The sequence below is a fragment of the Atractosteus spatula genome, chromosome 3 (assembly GCF_055471065.1).
Source record: "Atractosteus spatula isolate fAtrSpa1 chromosome 3, fAtrSpa1.hap1, whole genome shotgun sequence".
Classification (NCBI taxonomy): domain Eukaryota; kingdom Metazoa; phylum Chordata; class Actinopteri; order Semionotiformes; family Lepisosteidae; genus Atractosteus; species Atractosteus spatula.
In genome coordinates, this window is record NC_142708.1 from 45,428,123 (window position 1) to 45,442,016 (window position 13,894).

Here is a 13,894-nt window from a genome sequence, read left to right on the forward strand (position 1 = left end):
AAGGACCACAGATTACAAAGTAAATGCATATAAGAAAGACAAGCAGGTAGAGGTGCTACCAAAATTAGAAAATGAAGCAGATACAGACACTAAGTCTTCTGAAAAGAAAGGTTCTGAGGTTAGATTTAAACTGGCCCTGGTGTGTGTGTGTTTGTGTCTGTCCTGTGATGGACTGGCGCTATGTCCAGGGTGTATTCTGCCTTGTGTCCGTCGCTTCATTCATGTGCATCCAACACACAGTTCAACGCTAGCAACTACACAAAATCTAAAATATGAGCTCTACTTGCCACTTACAGTACCAACAGTACCAGCTAACTTTAGTAGTGACATTTTCATGGATCTTTTTAACAATAAAATTTACAACATCAGACTTCAGACACAATTAAACAGGCCTCAAAAAAGTCTGGTACAAACATTTTCAGCATGGAATAAACCGTTACTTTAATGGTATAAACCTTAAATGGATTCATGTTCTCAATAAGATTTGGTGCTCAGTAACATGACTTAGAAAATGACAGAAGACATACGTATCATGCTTATCCTTCTATTTTTCATAATCGTAAACTCCTTAAGGCAGTTACATTTTCTCTGTTCTGACCTGGAGTTACAGAGAAATTTAAATTCTAATAAGAGATTTGTAATGAGGAAAGTCATACCAATCACTCATACAGTACCAGGATTTGCAATTACAATACAAATACTTTCTTTCTGTATGTGTTTATTTTGCAGTTTGAGTCTATGGCATTCCTTTGGGGGTCTATACTCCAAGGCATGACTTTTTTATGTATAAACATCAGTATTTACTGCTATTAATTACTGTACGATTTATAGTTGAAATCTGAGCCTAGATATAAAGTTAAAATCTCGACAAAGCAATGTAGGAAATACAGAGAAAATAAATCCTTTCTGACATCTAAAATCAGTTTCGATCAAGGTCTCTAAAACGAACAAGAAAAAGAAGATTTTCGGAGGGCAATTACGCTGTGTTTATATAGAATAAGTGATTTATGAGCAATCTAATTTCTTGTTCGTTTAAAACAGTGAAATGTCAGCTGTAAAAGATCGCACCAGAAACAGCACTCTCTCTGCCTGTCATAGACGTTCAGGAAAGGCTGAATGAAGTCATGTCAAGTACAATAATTCGGAGATCAATAATACCAGTTGTAGGACAGTACATAAGGAGGATAAGGATTTTGAAGTTGACTCGAAATCTGATAGGTAACCAGTGCAAGGACTTGAAAACAGGTGTAATGCATCCCTGATAGGATTCTTGCTGTCATATTGTGAACATATTGAAGATTGCTCAGTGTGGATTTAATTTCCCCAGTGAACAGGATGTGCATTTATTAATTCTAGAAAAAAAGCCTTTCTTGATTTCTCTAGTTCTTAGTTTCTCTAGTTCCCTTTAAAATAAACTATTATTCCACAATGCAGAGTATTACATGGCCAGTATTTACACATGATATTTGTGATTTAAAGAAATTAACACAAGCAGCTTTTGGAGATTTAAGTGTTGGCTGAGTTATTGCAAGATAAAAGACTAGAGATGTTGGCAAGAAGAAGATAGTTTGGGGAAAGCTGAGGAATACACTTATAACAAGAACACTTCCTAATGGGGTTAGGCATACTTTTGATGAAGATGATGAAGTTAACAGACTATATGTTTACATAGATACTGAAATAAGGATTGTATTTTAGATTATGTGTAGTTGCTGGCATTGAACTGTGTGTTGGATGCACATGAATTGAAGGAATGGGCAAACATAGCTGATGCGGATCCACAGAGCCAGCATATTAAGATGTTTATAATTAGAGGCAATTTGTTTAAATAACTAGGTATGGATACTGATGTGCAAGAGAGGTGGAAAGGCTGTTTCCTTAAGCCAGCAGTATAAAATATTTTATTCTCAGTGAGATGCTGCCATTTCATAGTGGGTTTCTAACACTGTGTATAGTTCCATCCACACAGTGCCTTTACTTCCATTTCTAATCTCTTTATCCAGTACAGAGGATTTGGAGCCTATCCCAGTAAGCAACGGACACAAGGCAGAATACACCCTGGACATAGCGCCAGTCCATCACAGGACAGACAGACACAAACACACACAGACCAGGGCCAGGTTTCCCATAAACTAATTAACTTACCAGTATGTTTTGGAGTGCGAGAGGGAGTCAAATCACACATATGGAGAAAAACCATGTAACCCAGAGAGAACATGTAAACCCCACACACACAGGATTGCAGGAATTGAACCTAGGACCCCAGTGCTGCAAGATAGCAATGCTAACCACTTTGCCACCATTATAAATGGATGGATATCTTAGTTATCTTTCTAGTTCACAGGTTTGCATGCATAATTTAATTTTGAAAGCCACTGAGACATCAGGTACTACTGTTGTATTTATGAAAAAGAAACAAAACAAAAAACATACTAACAACTGTGCCATCCTACTCCTTAGCTAATACATTTTATTATTCATAAACAGTTAACATTGTTAGCAAAATATTTTGAATTATATTTAACCCTATTTTTTCTTTAGTTTTGTATTTAACTTATTATATGATAGTCAGACTTAATGTATATTTGAACAATGAAAATATATTTTTACAAGATTTTACATTAAGCACTTAAAATTAATATGGTTAATAATAGTAAACTGTAACATGCTGTAACAAGATCGGTTAAACAGCGAAGAAAATGCTTTCAGAGAAAATGTTTCAGGTGTGAAGAACATAGATCTCCAATGCAATTTCAACCAAACCTGTTCCCACACACCCTGCCCCCACTACCATTAGAATATACACAAAGCACTCAAATCTTTCGAGCTAATGATCAGGTGACCCGAGAGAGAGCGAGAGAAACACCAAGGGGTGCGGAACCAGGGAACTATTTACATGGAAAACGGGCGATCTCCCCAGACTGTCCGCCCGTTTCACTGTTACCTGGATACCTCTTTATTTAGAACTCACTAACACTGATTTTTAGTTTAGAAGGATTCAAGTAGGGTTTTAGATGAAAGGCAGCGACCTTAATCAAGCCCAAATCACAATTGAACCCATTCAGAGCCTACATTACATTTTAGCGTTTCATTCTGAGCAGAAGACCCTCACACCTGAAGAAGGGGGAGGTGTTTTTCGCTGGAAATCTCGCCTGCTTCTACTTTACAACCGGAGTGCTGGCTGTGACGAATTAAACCGGTATTACAGGTTTCAATCACAGACCATGTGACATGGGAGTCAGGAAACTAACACCGCGCCACCGGATTTGATAACGCTATAAAAACGCTATAAAATAATGTGACTTGGCACAGAACAAGTTTACAGCACAGTACAAAAATGCTGACCATGACTTTAGAAGCATAAATTGCCTTACACTCAATTTAAACACAAGCTGTCTTTAGCCCTCTAAGCTGGTTCATACACAAATGTAGAGATCCAGGCTCAGAACACACAGCTTCATTAGCGAATACATATGCAGGACAACTAGAGAAGACGTTTTACAGAGGATGGATTTTTAGAAACATCCCATCAGTGACATCACTGAAGTCAACTCCTAGGTACTGTAACTGTCGTGTGGATAGTTTCACAAGAATCAGACAAAGGTTTAAGCATCGCTTGTTCTAGATAAAACTGCAAAAAAAAAACAACCACCCATAATGTACTTCTTTGCGGCTCTGTTTGCCCAAATCATATATTCACAACGTGAAATCTAGAACATAATATTACGTAACCAAAATCCGCAATATGGAAACAGAACCTGTGTAATTGTTGATAGATGATGTACTCGTAACATTTTTTCAAGACGAACTACAACATTTAAAAAATGACTTGTATGTACTTGATATCTCTAATCAATCCACGGGTCCCAGCACGAAACGAAACTAAAACGCATACCGTTTCGCGCTTCTTATTAGTTGCTCAAAAGTAATTTGACCGTATGAAATGCATAATATAAACCTAGAAACATATACGTGAGTAGTACTTAAGCACTGTAGTATCTGTGTTAAGACATCAGGATGTCTTCTATCTTCTTCAGGATGAATAAAGTGGGCCTATTTATCTATCAATCATATTTAAATAACTAGTGTTCTGTACCGTGGTACCCCTAAAAGTACCACACTTGTACCATACAACAGTAGTACCTGATGTCTCAGTGGCTTTCAAAATTAAATTATGCAATAAATAACCACATGTAAGACTCTGATGCTTAAAATGTTTAGGGAGAAAGTGGAATACTGGTGTGTATTTTTTCTTTAAACTACCAATACCAGCCATATACAGTCTGTAACGTAGGGATTTCTATACGTCTTTATTTAGTGTTTACATTAGTGACAAAGGCTAAACGTTTAGCTTCAGTAACGTGTACATATCTCCCCTTTTTATAAAACGACATGGTTGAAAACTGTTCCAGAGCCACTGTTGTTTCATCAGTGAAAAGTACATCATGAAATGCCTCTCCCTGTTCAATCCACTGGAAAAAAGAAAAGGAGCATAAAGCTTCTGATGGTCATAAACGATATTCATTTAGGAGCAGCATCAGAGGTATGTTTTTAACTGCACTGCATTGGAGAGAATACCATAGTGTGTTTTTTTTTACTCCCTGGCGGAAACTGGCTTCCAGAAGAATCAGTATGGCTCAGAGATTAAATAAAACTTCACTCGCACCAAACAAATGTATATTTCTAAATATCACAACATGATCGAATTTAAGTCATTTTAATAACAATGAATAGTCACCTATGCGTTACAATATAAACATTTATATTGATTTAAATCGTGTTTAAATCACCTTTATTTAAAACCCATAAATAAAGCTGATACTGTTTAGACTTCCAATTATTTAAAACTGTATTAAAGCAGCACGATACACAATGCAACGTAAATCGCTATCTTTGTCTTCTGTGTAATAATGTTCACCTCTCTGTCCAGCAAATTTACAGGTTAAAAACAATACTGTTAGGCTGGGAAAACGATTTTTCTCCCCCCCCCCTCAAAAACCCAGTAAGTACAGTACTTACTAGTTAAAGGCTAGGCTCCCGACTACGGCGAAAGGAACCCTTCTTTCATTAGAATACAATGAACATATTTTAGCCCTGAATGAATAAATAGCAAACATGGTTTACATAAAAGACATTTTTCCAAGAAAGTTTAGCCTTTGTCACTAATGAAACCACTAAATAAAGACATAAATATAAAAATCTTAAGATTTTTAAAATGCATGACTTTGCTAAAATTTATTTGAAAATAAAAACAATTACAACCGCCAGGGGAGAGAGAGAACAGGGGAGGGATGTTGGTTTTGCATAAGGGGCGGGGCTATGGAAATTAGGTCTGTTTGGGAATGTGTAGTTACATGTTCTGGCTGTTTGTGAATTATCGTTGTTGAGTATGGAGTGTTGAGGTATTGATTTTGTGTAATGCTTTATGTTGAAAATTGAGGTGGATTTTGTTTATGATAAACAGGATAAACTGGGATGGGAGGAAGGTTTGGTTTTGCATAAGGGGCGGGATTATGATAATTGGAGGACTTTGCGAGAGTAAAATGGTTTGATATATTTGATTTTGTATTGTGGTTGTTATCTATGTTTTTGGTTGGTATTATGTTTATATGGTTGTTTTTGTTGGTTGGTTGTTATTATGGTTATTAATAATACGATCTATAGTTGAAATCTGAGCCTAAATAAAAAGAAAAAGCAAGTGATTAGGTTTATGAGCAATCTAATTACTTATTCGTTTAAAACGCTATATAAAATAAAGTTTATTATTAATTTGCTGCACAGAGCGGTGAATATTATTATGCATAAGACAAAGATAACGATCCTGATCAGTTTAGAAATCTGTGTACGCTGTAAGGTTTTTACTTCTTAAACTTTTAAAATACACGTTTTGAATAGAAAGAAATCCTCTTCCTGTTACAGTATGTATAGCAAACTAGCACGTCTTTTTTCTCCAATCAGAGGGGTGTCAGATGGTGTCAGCCAATCACCATTCTGCGTTGGGTAGCAACGGGTGACTGTTCTCAGGCGGAAGATGTAAACAGCTTAATGTTCGTGTTAAATAATTTTTTAAAATTCAATTAAACGGGCACAGTTAAGACACTAAATATACATATACATACTGTATACAGTACAGTTTGCATATGGTAATATGTTACGCGATTAAAAAATAAATAAATAAAACTGGAAGGTTCAGCACCAGCTGGATTCGAGCACACACCCTGCCCGTTGGCAGGCACGCACCTAGACCAGTCGGCTACAGTCAGCTCGCATGAGCAGGCAGGCGAAACAGCCCTACACAGCCCTGCCGCAGTACACGGATATAATCATACCGTTATTAAATTCTTGAGATACGCGATTCCATATTATATTCCCTTTTAATCAAATTCTAAAAGTATGCTTGTTGACTCCGGTATCACGTTAGTTAAAGACTTCGAAGCTTACAATGTTTAGGGAGAAATGGAATACCGGTGTGTATTTTTCCTTGTGATATTTTAAGCTCTAGTTGAATGATAGGTGTCGCATTTTAAATCATTTTCGTAGTTAGAAATTATGAAACGCCCTGTTAAAAGCAAGGAAGTTTTTATGCCCGTTGAAGTAAAACAAAATGCCTGACAAAGTATGGCTTGGACAGATTCCAAGTGCTTGTACAAATGTGCTAAAGAAATTATACTTTGAGTATACAGCTTGTCCAAAGTCATCCATTATTAATACTATTAGTAATATCTTCGGTAAAGGCTTTGATGCATAAATATTTCTGATAAAGGTAGGTTGTGTACTTTTGTCCAACTGAGCAATCTTGCTTTCATAAAATATACCAACATTTTAATGACTGAAGATTAACATGCTGTAATACACTGTTCAAAATTAAAGGCTCAAATGCTGTACATGAGAGGTTAAGCTCCCCCTGGCGGTTTTACAAGGTGACGCCGGATAGTTTCCGGCAGAGCGTCAAATGACGCGCGATTAACCACGTCACACTGCGTGACACTGCGTGATGCCGCGACACGCCCACCGGGGTATGCCGCAAAATAACGCACGCATTTTGAATGGCTGCATCTGTATCTCTCTGCTGAATGAATAAAAGCATTTTATTAAAAACGCGTTTGCGTTTGTCTGGGTATTTACTTTGTAATCTGTGGTTTACATCTACTGTATTGCTTTGAGATGCCACTTTTAAAGGTGATATGTAAAATAAAGTTTTTTATTATTGTTATAGAGAAACATGATCAGATTTTCCCTGGTTCAGAAAAAAAGATCTAAAGTGCTTACACCTAACTTTCTTAATTAGATGTATTTAAAACAGTGAACTACTGTAGGTGTAACATAACATTCAGAAATACAATCGAGAATAGTTTTGTGGTGTTTGTATAGATGAAACGTTCCTAAAACGTATAACGTAACAAAATTAAAGACGATTAAAATCTGTAATCTTTCCACTTGTATGTCATCGGAAAATACAAGAAGTTTCTGCTTTGTGTAAGGATGGTATCAAAAAGTAATCTAAGTGGTGAGAAAGCTGTGCTCAATGATAATTAAGGGACTTAAAAGTAAAAGGAGATGCTTCATATTGCTTGACTAATTTTAAAAACTTAGTTATAAATGTAGATGCTCTCTCGGTGCCGCGCCGGGTCTAAATATCTAAATATACATTCGCCCCGGGCAGAGGCCGAAGAGCGCCCGGCTGGGGTGCACGGGGAAGAGCAGGACAGGAGTGAAAGTGGTCAGGGCGGGGTTTAGGAAGGCCGCTGACCAGTGCAGCTGTCCCACAGTGAAGCGGGCGTACAGTCTGGGGAGGTATCCGTTTTCCTTGTAAATAGTTTCCTGCTTCTGCACCCCTAGGTCTTACTCTCTCTCTCTTTTCTCTCTCTCTCGGGCACACGGGCTGTGTGTTGGCTCGCGCTGTTGGCGGCCGGGGGCGCGGGAGAGCCGGGCTAGCAGGTGGTGACGGAGAAGAAAAATAAAGGCTTTCACTTCCTTTAACTCCGCAAGTCCGAGTTCTTGTGTCCATCTTATCCAAACCCGAAAGTATTACAATATGTATCTGTATAGCAGGTGGTGTACAGCTTTTTAGTATAGATTACACTTTTCTAAAACGTATTTAAAAAATAAAAACGATTACAATCTAATCCTTCCACATTTGATCCCAAAATCCCAAGAAAAATAAATCTAAACGGGGAGAAAGCTATGCTGAAAGTTTATTAAGATACTTAGAAGACAAAGATACTGTATCAATTTATGTTGCATTTGTCTGATTATGATTCAAAAAACACATATAATTAAACACGCGTTTGCGATTTAAATCAAAATGCGATTTAAATCAATATAAATGTTTATATTGTAACGCATACTGTACAGCGTCCATTTCTCTATAAAAATTTAGAAGATCGTGTGCACAGCCTAAGAGGGGGGTCCACTGTCAGTGACAGCTGACAATCCTCCATACACCCATGTGAAAAATTAATAATGCCAATGTAAACGTCGTATTTACAATTTGTTGATAATAGAAATGTTAGGTTCTCTAAAGCTTTGTGATAGTTGACCCAGGCAGCAAAAGATCAGCTGCACTGGTAAGATGCGACACCGAAGATATGATTAATAACCTTTTAAATCTGAAGGGAGATCTAAAGGGATCCCCCCCCCCAACACACACACAATAGAAGCAGGAAGCAGAAGCAGGGACCGTTGTCAGAAGGGAAGAAGGTGACTATTCATTGTTATCAAAAATGACTTAAATTCGATCATGTTGTGATATTTAGAAATATAAAAGTCAATTAATTGTCCATAATATTGCTATTCTATTTTTTCGAAGAAATGTTTGTTAAAAGAAAAGTCGGGGCGCCAGCTGGATTTGAACACACAACCTGAAGGTTAGTAATCAGGCACATAGACCAGTGGGCTACTAGGGAAATCACATGAAGAGAGAGGCGAAACAGCCCTACACAGCCCTGTCGCAGTACACGAATATAATCATATCGTTATTAATTTCTTTAGATACGCGATTCCATATTATATTAGCAGAAAAGCTTAAAACTACCACTTTTTTACATGCTATTTCACATGTTAGTTAAAGACTTCGATGCTTAAAATCGTTAGGGAGAAATGGAATAGTGGTGTGTATTTTTTCTTTAAAGTACCAATTCCTGGAATCTGACTGGCTGACACCCTTCTGAAGTGGTTCCAGAATATCTGGTATACGGAAAAGAAAGCGTTCATAAAAAAGCCTGGATTCTCATGTATCTGATACAAATATCTTTTAATACAGTCTTTGATGTCCTCTTGAGGATCCTTGTGATATTTTGAGCTCTGGTTGAATGATAAGTGTCGCAGTTTAAATAATTTTCGTAGTTAGAAATTATGAAACGCTCTGTTAAAAGAAAAGGAGTTTTTATGTCTGTTGCAGTAAAAGAAAATGCCTGACAAAGTAGGGCTTGGACAGATTCCAAGTGCTTGGACAAATGTGCTAAAGAAATTAGCAAAAAAAGTCATTCCTTTATTGTATTGGCTAGCTAATGTCCTGTCCTCGTTAGTTTGATCTACGAAATGCTGTGGTGTTTGTCAAAGAAAAAACTAAAAGTATTTTCGTTTAAAATGATGGTTAGAAAGAATGTGGACCAGCGTAAATACTTTGAGTTTACAGCTTGTCCAAAGTCATTCATTATTAATACTATTAGTAATATCTTCGGTAAAGGCTTTGATGCATAAATATTTCTGATAAAGGTAGGTTGTGTACTTTTATCCAACTGAGCAATCTTGCTTTCATAAAATATACCAACTTTTTAATGACTGATGATTAACATGCTGTAATACACAGTTTAAATTTAAAAGCTCAAATGCTGTACATGAGAGGTTCCTACTGGCGGTTTTACAAGGTGATTCCGGATACTTTCCGGCATGACGTCAAATGATGCGATATACTGGTGTTACTCTGTTTTGATGCGACACGCCCACTGGGGTATACCGTGAAATACCCCACCCATTTTGAATGGCTGCATCTGTACATGACTTTGCTAAAATGTATTTAAAATTAAAAATGATTACAAACGCCAGCAGAGAGAGACACACACAGTTTTTCATTGTCAAAAAGTAATTGTTTTATTCTTTGTCAGCACCCAGATAAACGCAAACGCATTTTTAATAAAATGCTTTTATTCATTCTTAATCTGACTCACATAACTCACATTCCTGAATACCCCCCGCCCTGCTCAACAATCCTAGGAAGAACACGAAACAGCGTGTTAATAAAATTGTTGCAATTTTGTTCAGTCACTTCTTCCTCCTAAAACTTGTAGATCGCAGTGATAAGTTCTTGATTTGTGCTGGGTTTAGCAGTTTTCCAAACATAGTCTTTCAGCAAATGCCAAAACATCTCTATTGGATTTAAATCTGGGGATTTGGCTAGAGTTTTCACCCAGTTCACTCCTTCTGCTATAAGCCTCGCCCTTGCTGCTGTGTGTTTCGGATCATTGTCTTGAAAGAGACGGTGCCTTTATCCAAAGTGACAGAGCTGGATGAGCTCCACCAGTCAGGACAGGCAAGTAAGATACACTCTACAGACATTCACAACAGCGACATATCATAAAACATTTGCACATATTGTTAAATTATTACTTGTTTTTCAGGAAGTTAAAAAACATTTGAATTACTTATCCAGTCTCTCGAAATAAAATTATTTTTCAAGCAATGTAATACAAGGTGCTTTCTAAAGTCGGGCAATGTGTTTTTTCTATAAATTTTATTTCGAGAGACTAGATAAGTAATTCAAATGTTTTTTAACTTCCTGAAACGGTGATTAAAAACCATTAATACTTTCATTGGAGTTTAAAAGTTGATGTTTTCTCTTTTGGCTAGACGGCTATTTAGCCATGAGATTATGTTTATGTTTATTAATCTTCCTTATTATGCTCTGAGAATGATAAGCACCCCACCGCGCCCGCGCGCCAGCAGAGAGAGAGAGACACATACACACTACACTAAACAATGTCTACACTCTGCAGACATTCACAACAGCGACTGTCAGAAGATAGCACACAGCGACTCAAACACCCGTTGAATGGAAAGGGACACTTTAATGTTCTGTACGGCTGGCACAGCACCCCACTGCACCCGCGCGCCAGCAGAGACACACAAACTGGTTTTCATTGTCAAAAAGTAATTGTTTTTTACTTTTGTACAATTGTTTTTTACATTCCTCTTGTTTAACAGGAATGTTTTGTTTCTGGACAGATCGTTAAAGTAGAGGAAAAGAGCGCCTCCTTCTTTGAAGAATTTAGTTGATCCGATCACGAATTCTTTTCCAGTCGCACAAAGTAAGTGTTGAGAATCTCTGATTCACCATGCTACTAATGGTTTCTCGGAGATTGCAAAGCATGGCACTTTTACCTCTGGACCCATCGAAATTTACCGATGTGGTCCACCCCCAGTAAATTTCAAAAGTCACAAGATTTCGAAACACGAGGGCGGCGTAGCGGTTGGCTCTCGCTTTCCCATCTATACCAATGCACTGCAAGTACAACCCCCCCTTTTTCTCTTGAGTGATGGGCAACAGTTGGATATCTGGGAGAATTGTTTGTCCCACTGGCGTCTGTGAATTCCGCTCTGTAAAAGTTGCTTCCTGAGGGGAGATAGACGGCGGGGACAGCATCAGCCAATTCCTGCGCGGTGGTGAGCAGAGATGCTGGGATGGAGTGTCCTGAGGCAGTGTGTGCTCTGTGGGGGGCAGAGCTTCCGCCAGGCATTGCAACCTGCGCGGTGGGGGGAGGCACTCATCGGGAGACAGCTGCTCAAGCGTTTGACTGCCGGTACACACTGTCTCCGGCTTCTGCATCTTCAAGAGTGTCTCTAACCTCCCAGTCCTCCCAGGTAATGCGCCGTACTAATCCCGCTGCTGCCGAAAAGTCTCCTTACAGGTGCTGCTTCTACAGTTTGGCACCCTGGCCAGTGGCCGAGACCAGAGACCCACAGCCTGTTGCAAAATAACATAATTCATGTAATAAATAAAGTCACACAGTAGTATTCATCAGTTGCGGAACAGACGTCAAAATAAACTTTTCTTTTCATCCGTCTTACCGCTTTCTTTTTTACTGTCCTGGTAGATTTCGAAGATCGTTTCGCCCGTGCGGTGTTTTCCTGAAGAACAGGCTGCGAAGAAATATTTATAATTGAATGTATAATTAAAAACGGCAATAATACCTTGTAATATGCGCTATAATCGTGTATTTCAGATGAAGCCTGCTGTATTTGCTTACCCTTCGCTCTTTGCAAGCTGGGGCGGCAGAAGCACCTCGTCTCCTCCCGTAAAAGGTCTTGGTCTCCATACTGTACTATGGTCGCTGTAGTGCAGGCTCGCAGTTTTTTTTTTGTGATGGGAACTCACCCAATCCCTTGGTGTATTTATGCTGTATTCTCATGTACGGTTAGAATGTGTTCACTGTCTTCCAATGAAAGAGGGGTTCCTTTCACCGAAGTTGGGAGATATTAGAAGCTTGCCACACCCGGACTCTTACACCAACGCATTAGCACGTTAAAGCTATCCCATTGAGGAGCCAGGTGCAATAATTGTTTTGTTCCTTGATTTTCTGATCTGCAAGGCCATTTGGCTGCAGCAAACTCTGAATTCTGTCTGGCATTGCCAGATTGTGAAAAAAATAAAAGTATTTAAACCAAGATGGGGGTTAAGGGAGTCGTCTCTATGACACTCTCCCTTATAAAATTAATGTGAAACAAAACAAAAACTAAAAATAAGATACAATCAACAGACATTCACAACATAGACATATCATAAAACATTTACATATATTGTTAAATTATTACTTGTTTTTCAGGAAGCTAAAAAACACTCAAATTACTTATCCAGTCTCTCGAAATATTTTTTTTTTTCTGAAATGTAATGCAAAATGCTTTCTAATATCGGGCAATGTTTTTTTTTTTTTAAATCTAACATTGATAGATTAAAAAGTCATTCCTAATAGCAATTATTTACCTGCATAAACTTATAAAGGTTGTATTTTCACACAGTGAAGAGGTCTTTTTTAGTTATACAGTAGTTGTGCAAGGTCTGGTGAGTGTGTCTTTTTTGGTGAGTTTCGAAGGTAAATAGGTTCATATTCGTCTTCCTTAACGCAAAACAGGGTCAGGAGGCAGGTTGTGTGGGGAGGGTGTGTGGGTAAACTTTCATACCTGACTGAGAAAGCTTTAGGGAACTTAACAGGTTTTAAGGCTTTCTGTGTTTCCCTTCCAAAGTTCAAAAAGGACATTGAGTGTTTCCTGGATTTCACTGGTTATTAAAGATTTATTAATTACATCACCACCACTGGCCATGGGGCCGTGGGGTGAGACAGGGCTGCAGCCTGAGCCCAGGCCTGCAGGCCTGCAGCCTGAGCCCAACACTGTTTAGTATCTATATCAATGAATTAGCAGGAATGTTGGAACAGTCTGCGGCTCCTGGTCCCACACTACACGACACAGAAATCAAGTTCCTGCTCTATGCAGATGACCTGGTCCTGCTGTCACCCACAGAACAGGGGCTGTGGCAGAACCTGGCACTGCTGGAGCAGCACTGTCAGACCTGGGCACTGACAGTCAATCTGGACAAGACCAGAGTTATGGTTTTCCAGAAAAAAGCCAGACCTCAAGGAAACAGGTACAAATTCACACTTAACAACAACACATTGGAGCACTCATCCAGCTACACATATATCGGCATATCACTTACTGTATCACATATACCATCAGCTTATCTGGAAGTTTTGACCTGGCAGTGAAGGCACTGAGGGAAAAGGCACTCAGGGCTTTCTACGCAATAAGAAGGAGGCTCTTCAACATCAATCCACCAACAAGAATCTGGCTCTAAATATTTGAAAGTGTAGTCCAACCCATTGCCCTATACGGCAGTGAA

General features: G+C 38.5%; 1 pseudogene; it reads right to left on the reverse strand.

The window, feature by feature from the left end:
- Positions 1 to 11,227: 11,227 nt before the first annotated feature.
- Positions 11,228 to 13,894, reverse strand: part of LOC148837826 (uncharacterized) — a 48,909-nt pseudogene continuing 46,242 nt past the window's right edge.